Source organism: Polyodon spathula, chromosome 17 (assembly GCF_017654505.1).
Source record: "Polyodon spathula isolate WHYD16114869_AA chromosome 17, ASM1765450v1, whole genome shotgun sequence".
Taxonomy (NCBI): Eukaryota; Metazoa; Chordata; class Actinopteri; order Acipenseriformes; family Polyodontidae; genus Polyodon; species Polyodon spathula.
The window spans coordinates 20,870,329-20,883,345 of record NC_054550.1 but is presented as its reverse complement, the minus strand read 5'-3'; the positions used below and the strand labels follow the sequence as shown (position 1 = coordinate 20,883,345).

The window sequence follows — 13,017 nt, the reverse complement described above, 5'->3', positions numbered from 1 at the left end:
GAGCAAGAAGGAGACTGATCAGAGAGACTATCAAGAGCTACAGGCTTTTATGGCCAAAATTGGTCAAATTGTGCATGTGACAACAATATACCAAGCATTCCACAAATCTGGCCTGTATGGTAGGGTGGCAAGAAGGAAGCCATTACTAAAAGAAAGACCACCCAAAGCACACAGCCAAAGCTACAGTGGAGTGGCTAAAGAACAAAAAGTTAAATGTCCTTGAGTGGCCCAGTCAGAGCCCCGATCTAAATCCAATCAAAAATTTGTGGCATGAATTGAAGATTGCTGTCCATTAACGCTCACCAAGGAACTTGACAGAGCTTGAACAGTCTAGGTGTGCAAAGTTGGTAGAGACCTATCCCAACAGACTCACAGCTGTAATTGCTGCCAAAGGTGTTTCCACCGAGTATTATCTCAGGGGGGTGGAGACTTATCCAATTATGATCTTTCAGTTTTGTGTTTTTAATATATATTTTTTCTCAATAAAAACTTTTTTCCCCTTAACAATGTGGAGTATGGTGTGTAGATAAGTGGAAAAAAATTCTAATTTAAATGCATAAAACTCTGAGTCACTGACACAACAAAATGTGAAAAAAGTTAAAGGGCATGTAGACTTTCTATAGGCACTATATATAAGCCTGTTGTTATCTCTACTGGACCTGGCAGCCTTCAATTACTTAGTTTTGTACAAGGTGGGAGAGATTTCATCTTGAAGCTAGCCACAGCGCTTCAGCAGAAACATTTCGATCACAAAACTGCAAAGCTGCATGCTGCAGCAGCTCAATCTGGATTCTGTGCTGCGAGTGACACACACGCAAGATAAATCATGTTACTTTCGTTTTGTAGGTTGTAGGTATGAGTATAACCACGATGGGTCTACTGTTGAAGTAATACATAAATGCACAGTGTGTGTGAATTGGGGGGTGTCTGTTTTGTACGAACTTTCTGCTGGAGGTTACGTGATGTTAAGGCAGAAAACAGGATCTTGACTTTTGAAACTTCATGACTGTAGAGTCGATTTTTCAGTGCATGTAACCCAGCCAATCAGGTCTTCAGCGATAACGGGCCACAGTTGGCAAATGCTGAATTTTAAAGATCTGCTAAAGACTGAACTCCTGGTCCAAATTTCCTTCAGTCAAATGGACTAGTGGAAAACTGTGCAAACAGTCAGAATTATGAAAAAGCGATGTGCGGGTGACTTGTACAAAGCATCATCTAATTGATCGCAGCACTCCACTAGAGGGCTGACAGCGACCAGCTCAACCGCTCATGGGGAGGAGTACAAGTGCTAATCCTCCTATGAACAAAGCTCTTGCACTTCCTCACTACAGTAGGGTATTTCTATTGCTAAAAACCCTAAAACAATCATATTCCATCATTTTTTGCCATATATGATCTAAGAATGTGGACTGGACAATAAATTAGATATCAACACTAATTCAACTGAAGCAGCCAAGTGTTACTCGAGTAAACCTGCAGGAAAAACTGCAGAGACTTCGCTTTTTGAAAAACAAAGCTGGTGCAGAGGTTTTAAACTAAATGAATACTACTGGTACCCATGGAATCTGGAAGAGAATACAAATATTAAAATGTAATTTGAAGCAACTCTAATATTTGAACAAAATGGACATATAATTTTACAGCAGGTTTCAAACAATATAGGTATTTATTTTTTATTGAGCAACATTAAATGCTTTAAATGCCAAAAGTAAATACAGCCAATGACTAAAAACAACAACACGCTGCAGGCCTTGTTAACCAGTTACATTATTTTAAATGGTTTATTATAAACACATCAATAGGAAATTACAATAAAAGAACTAAGAAATGAAAATTCGAAGAAATTCATATTTCTAAGCAGTATAAAGAACTTTACACATCAGCTTTGACGAGGGTGAACTGTTTTAAACTACGGTATCTTTGGCAGGACACTTTGTTTAATTTGTTATATTCAGGGTGATGAAATCGGCAAGTCAATACCATATTAGGGAGTTAATGAAAAAGTTTAAAAAATTTGATTGATTATTATTTTTGGCCAACGATATGGCTCCATAGTCTAAAGTCAGAACTGGCAGAATGAACAACCACGCTGTCACTAAACTTCTCAATAGCAAAAACAATTTGCCAATCAGGTCAACTTTATTGTAAACATTTAAATTAGGATCAGACAACAAGTGCCAGCATTCTGATGTAGCCATCATCGTAGATTTCAATTTCTTAGCCAACCTCCTTGATGTGGCGGTAACCAAGAAAAACATTTTCTTTCCTCTCTATCTTTGCAACAATGGCATTTTTCTATTGTGTGCTTTCCATACCAGACTGTAGATTAACTAAAGATCCTATGAGTTGTGTGAGAGTGCAGTCTCAGGTGGGGTTCCAAATGTCCTGGGGGTGGGGGCTCTTGTAGTTCCTACCTTCTTTGTTAAGCTAAATAAATAATGCCTGAACACTATATAGTGGTTGATTTTTATACTCGTGGTATTTATTTTTACATTTGCACGGTTTCTGAACAAAAGTAGTTCATGTAAATAAATAAATAAACTGGTGGCCCATCTAGTGGATGTTACAGAGAGCAGCACAGAAGAGGGTAGCACACCAGCAAATTACAGCATTTGGTGACATTAAAAAAATATGACCTAAAATAAAATGTTTCTTTGAAAGCTGCAGCATCCCACCAATCACGTTTAATGTTCTTCGACAATAAGATCCCGGCGTGACTGATCACTACATTCTGACCACTGCATTCTCTAAGAAACCAAACCTTGTGTGTTGTCAAGTTTGTGTACAATATTTAACCCATTAAGTGCCACTGTCCTCATTTGAGGACAGGCTACTTTGTATTTTTTGAAGCATTTTTTACTGGCATCTACCTGTTGATTAAATTTTCTCTTTAACTATATTGTTGTGAATTTACTCCAATTTTGTTAACAGCAAAACTTTTTTTTTTAAATAAATTTAGTAGTCGGCAATTGCTTTTATAGTTTTTCTCCCCAATTTAGTAGTGTCCAATTATTTTTAGGCTCAGCTCACTGCTAGCACCCCTGCACTGACTCGGGAGGGGCGAAGACAAATACACACTGTCCTCCGAAGCATGTGCCATCAGCTGCCTGCTTTTTTACACACTGCAGCCACCCTAGGACAGGAGTCTGTGCGCTGCGTGGTGAAGGCCTGGTGAGCGCAGGCCGCCTTGGTATTTTATGTAGGCTACCACTGTAGAATTGACCATCATTGACTGCCATCAGCCCCAACAACCTTTGATATACTTTGACCTGTAGGAGAGCGTCCTCTCTGAATAAGGAGAGTGTGGCCTCCAACGACCGAATCCTGTCTTCTGACAGTGAGGCAAGCATGCTCACAGAGTTCAGTTTGATCTGAGAGGGTAGAAAGTTGCTCTTTTGTTGATGTATTGAGAGCCTTAACTTCGTCACATGATCTAGGACCTGTTTTGTGTGCGCCTCTGCATTTGCGCTGCTGTGCTGTCAACATATTGAACTTCGTTTGAGGAACAAATTGAAGACCCTGAAGTCCAGAATAGGTCTGAAACCGGCATCCCTTTTGGGCACCAGGAAGTACCTGGAGCAAAAACTGCTGAGAGCATTGCTGGATCTACCAATCGCACAGCGTTCTCCTGTTGAAGATCGGCGATCTGCTGTTGAAGGAGTATCGCCCTCGCTGGTTCGACGGTGGTGAGGAGCACACCCTTGAAGGGCGGCGGACCTATGCGAAATTGTAGAGCGTATCCTTATCTCATTGTCAATAGCACCTAGGAGTACTGGGTGCAGTCTTGCCATGGGTAGTTGCCTTTGGTCAGTCTACTTGTGAGGGGAGTTGGTGGCAGCCGGGGACCCTCAGGGGAGGTCTCCCTTGGGCTTAGAAGGGGGCAGGTGTTTCTTATGCCCCGGCCTCTGTCTCCAGGCATAGAACCGGTTAACCCTGGCCGGCGGTGGTCCCTTGCCACCAGCTCTGCCTCTGCCTGCTTGTCTGTTTTGGGGTGGACGGTGGTGTTCTGACCCTATAGCCCTCGCAGGCTGTAATTGCCACCTTGGGCGCTAGCTGTAGGCAGGAAGGCACATGAACTTAGAAGTAACTTCCATGGCCTTGTAGGACCTTCAAGGTTCACATCAATGGTCTCTCCGAATGTCTGCCCCGGCGTAATAGGGGCATCTCGCAGCGCTGCCTTCTCGGTCTCGACGACTTTGGCCTGTGTTAGCCAGAGATGTCTGTGCACGACTACCAATGCCGCTAGAGACCTGCCTGATGCCTGACGTAACTCCCCCATTAGGTCGGTCATCGCCGTTGTTATCACCAGTAACTCCCATGTTTCTGTCTCCATTGCCCGCTCCTGCAGCCTTTCAGCCATCTGTGTCTGGTACAGGACCAGTATAGCCATTGCATTGGCCGCTCTAGCTGAAAGTGCCGTGGACGCATATGCCTTTTTCAGCATGGCGTCTGTTGTTCTGCACGGCTTGGAAGGGAAGGTAAGGTCTTTGACCCCTTTGGTAAAGGTGGACCCTTGCACCAGTACTGTGACTGTGTCGCCGTTGGTGGGGAACTTGCCTAGACCTGCTTCTTGGTCTTCTGCAGTGTGTAGCAGGACCTCTGCTGTCCTAGAAGCTGAGGGGGCGGATTCTGGGTTGCTCCAGGGTGAGCGCACCAGCTCAAGAAAGTCCTGGCACAAGGTGACGGCATGCTGTGGATGCCCCTTCTGCTTTAAGAAGCGGTTCCCCTTTCCCTCCTGCTCCATTGGCCAGGGAACATCCGCGGCAGCAGCTGCACGCTGCATCAAGGCCTGGAACTCTTCCCTCTGTGATATATGCGGAAGAGGCGGTATAAAGCCCCCCACTGTGGCCTGCGTAACTGACGTGGTGGGTTCAGACACGTACGACATCGACCTTGAAGCTGTGAGAGACAGCTCGTCTGGGCTCAGAGGTCTGTGTGCCGGAGATGGAGATCGGGACTGGGGTGGTTGGAGCTACCCAGTGGTATGGGGAAAGCTGCCCTGGGATTTTAGTAGGGTCTCTAGCATGGTCTGCTGAGCTCTTACAGTCTCCGTTAGCTCCGTGAAGCCCCACTCAGCTGAGCTTGGGCGCCTCTGAGGCGACTCTGACGGGGATCGTCTGCACCTGCGTTGGGAAGGGGAGCGGTGCCTGTGCGGCAACCGCCTGTTCTCTGGTTAACGCCCCCTCGAGTGGTGCTGCCTTGGCGGTGACCATCTCGCCTCCCCTGAGAAGTGTCTGTGCCTCTACACTGGTGATGGGGAAGGGGAGGGTGACCCAGGTGTGAGGCGGAGCTCTCTGGTCACTGTAGCAGGGGAGGTCCTAGATGACCTCTGCGGAGGCCCTTGGACCACGGACCTCATTCTCCCATGGTTCAGGGAGAAAGACTCTGCTGTGGATAAGAGAGCAGTCCAGCTCACCTGCCAGTGCTTTGGCTGCATGTTCTGGATTAAGCATCTGGTGCACGGACAGTACTCGTCCTGCCTGGGCAGCTTCACCACACACTGGTCTCACTGCTGCAACCGAGTCAATCGGCACCGAGGTTGGTGCCGATGTGTAGCGCGGTCGGTGCGGGGCTGTAGACTGCTCCGAAGCTAGTCAACCGGTGCCGAGTTAATCGGTGCCAGGATCAACGTCGAGGAGAGCGCTTTCGGTGCCGAACAGTCGATGCCGAGTCGACCTGTTCCAAGGTCGGTGCCGATGGTAGGCACGGTCGGTGCCGGGCTGTAGGTGGTGTCGAAGATGGTTACACCGGTGCTGAGTCAATCGGGACCAGGCAGGCGTTGTTTTTCGCTGCCTCAAGTTCGGCGGGAAAACCTCAGTCAATGCCGAGGTATGCAGCCGATTCAGTCGCCATGGTCGCCGAGGGCAAGCACAGCCATGCTAGGAGAGTCCGAGGCTTGACAGGGGCGCTAGGCCTGAGCTTTTTTTTTTTTTTTTTGTGGTCTCCCTTACAGCACAGAACAGCTCTCCACACGGTATTTGAAAAACTACACAAAGCCTCATGCAGTAAAAAGAGAGTAATGGCCGCTTACCAATCTCAAAAGAGGGGTCGAAACCAGCGCTAGTCAGTAAAACTGACACGAGAATTAGGTAGGAGCACTCTCAAAAACGCTCGAAAGCGTGATTCTACCGTGGATACAATTAAATTTGACGGAACAAGAAAGCAAAAGCAATCTGTGACCTGTCTCAGTGAAGTGAGTGAGAAAATGACGATGTGCTACTGTGAGGACGTCCCTCTTCAACAGGAGGTGGGAGGGACTTCCCCCTCATAGCAGGGCCCTGATTGGGGAGCTTTTTTTATATATGCTCAGTGTTTTACGGTCAGAGAGGTTCTTCCCGTTTGGTAATGGTTGTCATTCGAATTGAAAGGGAACTGTTCAGTTACCCCTCGCCTGGCAATTTGTCAGAAATCAGTAGGGTGCTCCTAGTATTTTTTTTCTGAAAAGCCCTACTCAATACAAGTAGAATGAGGTGCTACAAATGATGGTAACATCTAAATTGCACCCAGTGTGACTTTTCTGGTCAAGGTCCCTTTCTCACTTTAGGTTAAGCTTTGCAAGGTCACAGGTCGAAGGGGAAATAAAAAAATAAAAAATGGCTCATTTCTGAACTCAGCATGTCTGAACCCTCAGGGGAATTTTTCTAGGAAAATCTGAGACCAACAGGCAACAAAATGTCCCTTTTCTGGTTGAGCTGGCATGGAATGGCCCAGCTCCATTTTCTATGTGTTGAGCTTCATAGCCGGCGTGAACTTTCGTTGGTCTGATTATAGGCACATCTAACTTCACTGTCCTGAAAAATTGGACGCTGGGAATATATGCTGTAAATATACCTATAAGATTGAAAACTTTTAGAATGGTAGCATATTGATTTAGAATATATCAAATGACAAATACAACTTGGGTTCAGATTTTTTCAAAGAAAAAAATATTTGGTGGTTAATGGATTAAAGGCAGGCACACAAGCTCACCTATTTCAAGCCTCACTACGATCATATAAAGCAGCTGGATGTTATACAATTCATCTCCAGATGGCAAACAAAAAAGTGCTTTTCATTATACTTGTAACTTTTGGAGAGAAATAACCTGTTAAACTGGGATTTTCAAAATGACAACTTCAAAATTAAACATTTTTAATTATTAAAAAAAAAAATCTTTAATATTATACTACATCATAATTCTGTGTTGTTATATTTCAGCGTTAAGATAATTAAGTCTGCAGAATTTCAAAATGTTTGTCTCTATTTTTTGTTTGTTATTAAAACTGCATAAATTATTTCAATTTAAGATGGAATCTGTATAGCATATTCTTTTTTATATAACGAAGGCTTGACTGCTGTGCCTCACACAAACATCTATTCACTGTTTGATGAAGATTGGCAAGATTAAAACTGGAGAGAGATCAAAACATCAATTCATCAAAAGCACCCTGGCAGAAACACAGTCTGTTTAATAACACGGGACTCACACACTTCTGGTGCTGTTCTTTTTAGTTTGTATTAATAGTATTAAACTGGACAAGAAGAAAATGTGCATGGGATCGAAATGAACCTTGTTTATCTTCTAGACTCAGAACCTTCCATTCTGTAATAGGAAGGTCTCGCACTGAAGGATCTATTCATAAGAGGAAACTGCCATTGCAAGAGACTTAATAACATAAAGCAGACTGCATTTAAATACACAGCTTCATGGAGCCCCTATCATTCTCTGGCAAGATAACTGATGATTTATTGCTCTGTTGTGGCTAAAGAATTCATCACATCAGGTTTCCAGTGTAAATACATGCTGCTGCCAGGATTGTATAGAGCAGCATTATGGGTTGAACATTAACCTTTTCTTAACCATTAATGTGGTGCACACTTCAGACCACAATCTGTTATTTCCTGTTATAAGTTTTCAATCTTATAGGTATATTTACAGCATATATTCCCAGCGTCCAATTTTCCAGGACAGTGAAGTTAGATGTGCCTATAATCAGACGCAGAATATGAAGCTCAACACATAGAAAATGGAGCTGGGCCATTCCACGCCAGCTCAACCAGAAAAGGGACATTTTGTTGCTCCTCTGTCTCAGATGTTCCTAGAAAAATTCCCCTGAGGGTTCAGACAGGCTGAGTTCAGAAATTAGCCATTTTTTATTTTTTATTTCCCCTTCGACCTGTGACCTTGCAAAGCTTAACCTAAAGTGAGAAAGGGACCTTGACCAGAAAAATCACCCTGGGTGCAATCTAGATGTTACCATCATTTGTAGCACCTCATTCTACTTGTATTGAATAGGGCTTTTCAGCCAAAAAAATTAACCGCCTCTTATGAAGACATGCTAACCAGAAATCAAATAAAAAATCTGGGATCCTTTCCTATATGTTATTTCATAAAGAACTAAGGTTTACAACTAAGTCCCAGATTAGGTGGCTCCACTACTATAATACTTTGTTGACACGATTTTGACAATAGCATTACATTACAATATTGATCTGGCCTCTCAATATTCTATGAAAATGCAAAAAAAATGTTGCAATACCCAACTTGCATTTTCCCGTTTGTATGGTTTTATGTATGTATGTTGTAGGTATTTCTTTTTCTTCATTTCTTAAGATGTTTTATCTAAGATCTTGCAGCATTGAGTTGACACGTGAATTGTAAATTTTAAATATGAAACGGGTAAAACTGATACAAGAAAGTGATCAGAAGTAACATTACCATCACATTTTCAATGAGTAAAAATATTGGAAAGCAGGAAAGCCAAGTGAGAAATAAAATACAGAATGGGTCTATAAAAATGGGAATATTGCCTACATTTTTAAATGTGTGTGCCATCTTTAAACAACTTCAGTCTTAAGTATGTAGTTTAGCTTTATGAGATGTGACAAACATTATTAAAAGAGGATGGTTTAAAGACTATAGTCTACAATAGAGCAAAGTTTGGACTACATATTAAGATCTGCGTCTTGTAATGAACCTCATTCAAAAGCTCATTTGCATATCTTCACCCAAGTGGCGGACAGAGTATAAGGCTCAGTCTCTGCTTGTTCGCATTGAGATTGACTTGTGCTTATTATACTTGCAACAGTCTTGTGGATTTATTATTTTCAACAGTGAATATTGAACCTGCTGCTCAAAATATATAAATAAAACCATGCATCTCCAACACCTATTAAATCAATGGGCTGTACTTATGGTCATTTTAAGGCTTTATTTTATTTATTTATTTTTACTTAAGCTTCAACAGAGACTACTTCGGCAAACTGACATTTAAAACTGAAGGAGCTAAATGGAACCAGTGGCAGAAATAGTTTAATTTACTACTGTTGCAGTAAATGCTTTTGTTTGGATTAGCTAATAAATTAACAGGATTTAGTTCTGAAGCTCCCCCCCACCCATGCACTGCAGCCTTACTCCTGTGGAGTTATTGGCCTGGAGTAACCATAACTGGTCTAATTTGTTTCAGATGCCAATAAACAGCGCACACACACGCGCACACACACACACACACACACACACACACACACACACCTACTGTCAAGACTAACACTCCCTGACTGAATTCCCAGAAGAAGGGTCTTTTACAGCATGGCTAGTGTTTCTTGCCTATATTTTTCTGGGTGTACTTCAAGATGAAGTTAATCCATAGCTAAAATCTTGGCACTCCATCAACTCTCGCAAATGGGTGCAAACGTCTTTGCTTACCTGAACAGCAATGATGGCAATTCAACCACAGAGAGAGAGAGAACACTGAAACATTAATAGTAATAGGTATACTGTAAAAAACCTTAGTACAGGTTGTACTAGTTTAATCAACTAAAAACATTCAAATTGTCCTCTGAACTTAACTAAACAAGCTGGTACAACCTGAACGAGACACAACTTTCTAAAGTTATTGAATTAAGTTGTATCAAATTAACGTTTGAAAGTGTGCTCAGCGCCTAGATTTACTACTGATTTGTGCATGCTCCCAGTTGATGCCCTTCCTGTACGCGAAACCGTTGTGAGGATGCCAGAGTCCAGGTCTTGTTGAGGAACACGAGTGCTGAGCCTTCGCAAGTTGCCAACATAAGTAAACATTTTGTTTATTATTTAGTTTCAGCTACACTTTTTTATAGTGTTTTTAAACAAAGTAAGCATGTGCTTTCTTTTTTCAGGTTAATTTTTATTTCTTTATTTGATTAATTTATTTAAACTTAAGTAGGGCACAAACGCCAAGCATAGGCCTACCTTAATGTTTTTTTTGTTTTTGTTTGGGTCTTACTACACCAGATATTTGTGTTAACCTAATTTTTAAAATGCATTGTACTTTTATAATTATAGTTTTTCATTGCTTGGCAGAGACGATGAAATTTGTTAATATAATTTGCATAACCACTGATAAAGCCTCACTTATACACACATACATATGTAATACTAACATTTTAATGTTATGTGCTGCATATTACATTTATTATTATTGAGTTTTAATATGTGGCTAAAACCTATTGAAAAAATATGGGCGCTTTGTGCTGATTTGCTGGAGGTGACAAAATGGCTGACCCGCTGTATCACACTGCAGAGATAGCCCAGATGATTTTCCTAAATGTGTTTGACCAACAACATGTGTGTGGTAAGTAATTAAGTTGTCATTTTAGCTTTTAATTATAAGCACTTTGTTTATAGAACATGGTCGAAAGGAGAGATTAAAAGTAGATACATTAAAAAAAGTCTTATTTTACTAAACATCTTTTTGGATATATTTAAAAATGTGCTGTAATTTCAGCATTTTCAGCGTTGCATCTCTACAAAACTTAAGGCAGGGTTTTTTTTTTTTTTTTTTTTTTTTTTTTTTTTTTTTTTTAAAGAGTAGGCTTTTTTTAATACGTCATACATTTTCTTGGTCACTCAGTCTAAATATTTGTAGTCTTCATGCAGCTGGCTTAGCTAGCTAGCTAAGTGCATAGTATATTGACCTTAAATGTATTACTCTGTCGAACACCATTTACCATTGGAAATTGTAGCTTTTACAGTACCTCTATCCACACACCAAGCCTAGTCCATCGTACCAGATATAGCCTAGCTAAAGATGGTTCTTGGTTTGAATTCCAGGTGTGCACTTTAAAGTATGTTTTAAAAAATCTGTCAAATTATACAGTATATTCAATTAACATAAATCATTGTTGCCTTGTCTTTTGTGATTATTTGCATATATTTCCTTTGTAATTTTATTATGCATTTATAATGATACAAATAAGCTGTTTATCCATTGCCCTAAAATGCTTGTAAGCTGATCAGTGTGTGATTTTCCAGGACAGTGAAGTTAGATGTGCCTATAATCAGACCAGTGAAAGTTCACGCAGGACATGAAGCTCAACACATAGAAAATGGAGCTGGGCCATTCCATGCCAGCTCAACCAGAAAAGGGACATTTTGTTGCTCCTCTGTCTCAGATGTTCCTAGAAAAATTCACCTGAGGGTTCAGACATGCTGAGTTCAGAAATTAGCCATTTCACTACAGTCTTATTTAAAATGATACAAATAAGCTGTTTATCAATTGCCCTAAAATGCTTGTAAGCTGATCAGTGTGTGATTTAAATATAAAGTGTATATTCAAATCATGTTTTTTTTTTCTTTTTTGCAGAAGCTTGTAAGCCAGAAGAAAGAAATCTAGAAAGACAGAAAAAAAGAGAGAAAGAAAGAAGAAATTAATCAGCTGGAATTGTAAGTACTGCAGATTTTTATCATCTAATCAAGGAATCCTGCTTGGACATTATAAATTCAAACATGGACAGGAGGACCTGTCCATTGCCATGTTTATATCGAGTATGCGTGTTCTTTTAGAACAGAAGGAGCTCTAAAGACTTACCTTACCAGATACCATGTACAAAGTAGGCCAGAAGCAGTGAGTGCATCTCTCTGTTATGAGCTATGTGATTTGTGTGAGGTGTGTAGTCAGAAACAGTATTTTATTCATTTAGGAAGACATTTAAAAAATCATGAAACTGTAAAATGCCTGTTGAAAAATTGTGCTTTTCAGTCCAGTGTGTATTCTACTTTTACCTCACACAAGAGCAGAAATCACAATTCCTATATGCTAGATAACTTTAGAGTTGAGCGCATAGCAAATTAGTCAGCAAAGTTTTACCAGCAACAAAGAAACTGATTTTGGAGTAAATTTAATCCAAGAAAATCTTGAAGTTTTTACATCAGAAAATGTTAATGTTGAATCTGAAGACTTGCAGGAGTCAACTGAGCATCAGCTAGCATCACTGTTTCTTCGGATAAACAATTGTCTTTAAGAGTGCAATTCAGGAAATTATTGAGGAACTTAATAACATTGGCATAGTTTCTGGACTGCTTACAAAACAGACTATTGAAAAAGTCTTAAAGCAGAAAAACTGTAGTTTTGACCAGTCTATCATTAATGAGATAACAGAAGCAATACACAAAACAAATCCTCTTGTCTCATTAACTTCAAAAAAGGACCCTCTTGGCACTGACCACAAAAGATATTTTTTCTACAGGGATAACTTTGATGTCATTGAACCAGTGGAATATGTGTTAGATGCAGCTCTGAAGAAAACATCTGTTTATATCCTGATTTTGAAAGTCTGAAAAGAGCTGCTAATTCAGAAAGATGTTCTAGATAAAGTTTTGTTAACTGAAGAGACTGAATCTGGCCAGTATATATCATTCCGGGATGTGCTGTATTACATAGAAAACCAGCTGCTGTGTGCAGAAGACTTAGGAATTTAGGAAGATACATAAAGTATGTGCTATTTATTGGGTAATTTCAAATTTACCTGCTAAATATCGGTCAACTTTGCCATCTATCTATCTTGCTGTCATTTGTAAGAGCAGTGATGTCCAGCAATATGGTTATGACATTTTGGAGCCACTATTAAAGGATATTGACATACTTGAACAGCAAGGGCTATTCATTCAACTTTTGGGAGCAAGTGTTAAAGGGTCTGTGCTGTATGTGTTAGCTGATAATTTAGGAGCCCATTCACTTGCTGGTTTTCAGGAAAGCTTTAATGTAGAAAAGTTCTGTA

The 13,017-nt window shown here is 40.8% G+C and overlaps 1 long non-coding RNA gene across 1 annotated transcript in view; it reads left to right on the top strand.

Annotated features, from left to right (window-relative positions):
* LOC121329644 overlaps window positions 1-11,654 on the top strand; it is a 30,884-nt gene extending 19,230 nt beyond the window's left edge. The window contains exon 3 of the long non-coding RNA XR_005951798.1: window positions 11,604-11,654. This is a non-coding gene — a long non-coding RNA (uncharacterized LOC121329644). The remainder of the gene's footprint in view (window positions 1-11,603) is intronic.
* The last annotated feature ends 1,363 nt before the right edge of the window (window positions 11,655-13,017 follow it).